Here is a 5184-nt window from a genome sequence, read left to right on the forward strand (position 1 = left end):
GAATTCAAAGTGGCAGGCTAACGTGTTAGTTGAGTTTAAAAGGATCCCTGGCTAATATGACAAATATGCCTTAACACCTTAAATATGTTATTTCTTCTAGAAATAGCTAATCTTTCACTCAATAGGGGAAATGCCTGTCGCAAGTTGATGATGTCATAAATGTGTGATCTGTCTATCCCTATGGAATTCATGGCATGCATGTGCAAATAGAAAAAAAGACAAACATTTGAAATATTGATTTGATGCTCATATTAACCATAGGAAGTATTACGTTTTGTTGTTTTTGCACATGCATTCTATAAATTACATAGGGAAAGATCACACTTGGTTTTATGACATCATCAACTTGCGACGGGCATCTCCCCTATTGATGAAAGATTCGCTATTTCTAGAAGAAATAAAATATTTAAGGTGTTTTTAATTTTACATTTTAGTTATAGAGGACAATTATAATGTATTAAGGCATATTTGTCATATTAGCCAGGGATCCCTTTAAGAAGATACTGTTAAAATAGTTGTCAACCATACATATTGTGATCACTTTGTAAACAAAATAAATACTTAGAAGGACAAATAATTTAGATTTTTCTTTAAGATGAATATGAAAACATTTACCATTGAGAACATGACATAAAATTGCATGCTTTGCATGCAAGTTTTGATGGAATTTTACTAAATAAATTTAAACCATCTACGTATATCTTTTGTCTGTTTTATTTTGTTGTGATGAGTTCTGATTTCTTGTGTATCAGAACATAAGAGCAGAGGGTGACATGGTTAGTCATTAGTAAAGTTGCACTTTAAAAATGTAAAATGTTCTTTCTTCAGTAATTTGTATAATACGAACAGTATGGAGGAAGCAGTATATGAATGACCTTTCAAGGGCTGCACCCACTATGAATACTTACTGTAGAATAGAATACTGTGCCTGCCTGAAATCACGTCTCCAATTTGTTATAGTCACAAAAGAACAAATACAAATAGAGTTAAATATTATGAATTAAAACAAACAATCAAAAACAAACACCTAAATCTGATGTAATGTATATTACACGTCATTAAAGAAACATAAGTGTGTATTAATTAGAGGTCTGTTTGAATAGACATTATTGTCTGTCAGCAAGGACCTTTGTTGGCTGAAGTGTGAAATGTGTTTTTTTTTTTTTTTGCGCAAAAATATTGTCCATCTAACTATTACCGGTCTAGTATGCATAAATCCATGAAACCACCTGCTGACCAGCTGTCAGCATTGAGCATTTTCACATACACCTGCCTGACAGCTGGTCAGCAGGTGGTTTGATGAATGAATAGACAATATTTTGGGCCAGTAAAACAATAGAAAACAATAGACCACATTTCCCACCCCACCTTAGCGTCAGGTCATTATCTTAGCTCACATACAGACAGCTTAACTGATGTGTAGACAGTGAAGTTCAATTCATGCAAAACACAGGCATTAACTAATAAACTACTCCATAGACGACTTGCAGTGGAGACCAACAGTTCCAAGTTAAAAGCATTGTATTTTTTATTTATTCATTAAGAAATAATTTAATCTAAGAAAGACAGCTAATCATATACAGTATCAGACAAGTGTATCATTCCATGTGTTAAACAAAAATGCTGTGAAGAAGGTGAGATCTCAACAGTCACCAGAATATAAGTCTTCTTGTTTTAGGGGCGTGTGTGAGCTTTGTCTCATTTTGGAACTGGCCTGTTCCCAGTGTTTGTACAATACAAAATGTTTACAGGGCTCATAATGTTTCTTGCTCCTCCATCGTCTCCATGAGTAACTCTTCCAAAGTCTAGTTAGTAAGGGGAGGGGTTCATATTAACCTTATTCAGTCTTTGTCCTACTGTATATCTTCTGATGAACCTGCCTCACATGTCCACTATTAACAACTTAAACAAAACATGTACACACTTAGAGTAGGCTAAAGCTGCCTGTTTCCAAAGTGGTGTGCACATATAAAAGGAAGGACCATACTGTGATCTTTAACATACTTAACATATGAGGAGGGGGAGAAGGTACACATAAAATATGGAGTGTTCATTTAAACAGGTTAACGTGCCAGACTTAAAGGAGCTATGGCACAGGGGAGGGTGATCACTGGCACACTGGCAGAGGTGTGAGAGAGAGGATTTATATTTTAAAATCAAATAATGTTTTAAATGTGTTCAATTGAATGAAGTCGCCTAAATTGCAGTAAATTACATCCTTCACATAAACCCACCTATCTCCCTGACTCCCTCCCCAGTCAAAGTTCAGATTTGAATGGATGTAGAATTATGTGAAGGATGTAATTTACTGCAAATTAGGCGACTTCATTCAATTGAACACATTTAAAACAATATTTGATTTTAAAATATAAATCCTCTCTCACACCTCTGCCAGTGTGCCAGTGATCACAATCCCCTGTGCCAATGTTGGCACCCGTGCCTAAGGTTGCCTACCCCTGTACTATAACCATCAGCTTGGCTATCAGCCTTCCTGGTTTCAAAGTTATACAATCTGTTCTTCATACAAAACCCACCGTAGTGTAAGCCCCAGTCCTCAAATGTTATAAGCCACGATCCAGCTGGTCGGCCAGGAAGCCGTCCCTCAGGTGCATGCGTTGATTCTCGCCCCGCGAGTTGATGGGGATGACCACCACGACCACCCCCACGATGAGGTAATGCTCCTCCAGCACCACGTTGGTGACCAGGGACACCAGGTCCAGAGCCTCCTGCTCTGAGCCCTCCAGCTCCACCACCACCACCAGCAGGTTGGTCCACGTGAACACAGCACTGGACCCAGGGGGAGATGGGGGGACACATGAGGGGAGGGGGAAGAGGAAAGGGGGGGTATCAAGGTAGAACACAGAAGGGGAAGGGATGGAGAAAGAAGAGGAAGTTTAGAACAGGATGGCGATGCTCTGCACTGTCTGCCGTAGGTTGATCAAACCAATGCATGTCTGACATTTTGCAGCTTCATTCAAATAGGTGGCAGTAGGCTCTTACATAGAAAAATATAGATTTTATCAGGGTCAAGTTCAGATTCCAGGGCCCACACATGGGCAACATGTGGCTCAGGGGCCACACCTGGCCCTTTGACCATCTCTTTACGTCCTGCCAAGTAGTAGTCTACTACTCCCCCCCCCCCCCCCCCACCACCACCACACCCCACCCAAAGAAAAAAAATATATATATTAAAAAAATCTACATTCTAAAAAGCTGCCATGTGTTAGTGGTTTTGAGACAAATTATTTTCACTCCAATTCATAGTAATTAATATTTACCATTTGAGTCCTATACCTGCATTCCTCCATATGTACTCAAATGTTTTGATTATAATGTGAAACAGTCTATGAGTCCATATTTATAACATCAAGTAATGTGTGTTATCAGTGACCTTATGGAGTGGTGCATATCAGATAAGATACTGTCTGTATGAATGTGTCTAGGCTCATTTATTTCATAACCAGAGTAACCCCAGAGTGATACAGTAGGCATTTCTACCAAATTCATGCAGTTTAAATTAAAATAAGTGTTCAATTAAATTGTACCCTTCAATCACTTTATCAAAGTCAATATGCTATTCAAAATAAATGCATTTTAGCATATTCTACTTATGTTACACTTACGACCAACTATTGTCTTGTCTGTATTATGCTGCTACGATTTGAGCAGCCTAGGCTAGGCCTAGTAAATCCAAACGAAAATACGGGTTGTATAATAAGGGTTGTACCATTCACAACATGCAGTTTGAATGTGAATGTTCACAGAAGTAGCCTAGAAATAAATATCACGGTACAGTGATTCAGGGATGGCTACTACAGCATCAGTTCTTTCCCTGCAAACCTGCCCCTCTACATATATTCGTGCAGCAGTCTTTTTAAAGGATACAGCATCATCTAGTGGCGGAATAACGGTGCAAGCAAGTCGTGCATAATGGAATGCTGTTCGAATGCACAAGAACCACTTTATCTAGGGAATTTCATAAGAAACGATACAGATACCTAAAATTATGCATCTAAACCACAATGAATCAACATTAGGCCTACTTAAGTTTCGTTTCATTGTGCTGTTGCAACACGTGTTAAGTTCTGTTTCTTGATTAACTATAAACATGTTCCTTTTCTTTAAAACACAGAGTGCGATATGATGACTGCAACCTGACTCATGACTGATCATAATGTACCCTTATTTGATTAGATAATATCTGTTTGAGATAATCTTGTGTCAGCAGTTTAAGCAGAAATATGAAAATAGTTTGAGACTGTACTAGCCTATATAAAAAAATGTAATACATTTTTGGGGTACATTTGGAATAGGCTAGGCCTGCCTTTACATGTATTTATTTAGGCCTACTTGATAGGAGGAGGACATACAACAATTATTATTTTGTGCACATAAAAAAACTGCATTTTTGATATGTCTACTTATGTTGTCCTGCACCAAGTATCTGGTCGCAAACATTCAAATAGGCAACTGTTTGTTCATAACTGAATTTATTTTTGACTTCATTTTGGTATTTTTCAAAGTTCAACATCAAAATTCGAGACTTTCAGGTTCAAATCTTATTTTTTTCACCTCACCTTTTATTTTTTCAATTACACTGCTTTTGGTAGACAATCAAAACCATATAGCTGGTCCAGCTGGCTTAATTGACTTCAATGCATTCCATCCAGAGCTACTCTGATTCCATCGAACTTCCGCGCTTCCAACTCAAGGCTATTGGTCCTGTCTCTCTAGTCCCCGCCTTGTAATTGTTACCTCCTTGTCACCAGCTGTGTGACCTGTTTTCCCAAGCCCAGAGCCTACCTGCGTGAGGCTGCGTCTAGTTAGTTCCCTGACCTCTCTCTTTGGCCACATGTTATGTTTGACAGTCTGAAACTATGTTATGATGTGAGTACCTGTAACACAACATGTGCCTGCGTAAATTTAGTGTTTGGGCAGAGAGCTGTAAACTAGAATTAAGAGTTGATGTTCGGCTGAGAACCTGCAAATGGATTGGCGATTTCTGTGTGACTATGGCATTGCCCCTTTACTGTTCAAGTTGATAAAAAAAAAACGAAACTTGAGATGAAATCTCATAAAAATAATAATGAAAGAAAGTTTATTAGCGTAATGTAGGCTGAGTTAAGTTACAAGGAATAGGTAATAATAAGTTGTGTTTTTGTTTCATGATCCTATCCAGGAAGG

The sequence above is a fragment of the Nannobrachium achirus genome, assembly GCF_963921795.1.
Source record: "Nannobrachium achirus genome assembly, chromosome: 22".
Classification (NCBI taxonomy): Eukaryota; Metazoa; Chordata; class Actinopteri; order Myctophiformes; family Myctophidae; genus Nannobrachium; species Nannobrachium achirus.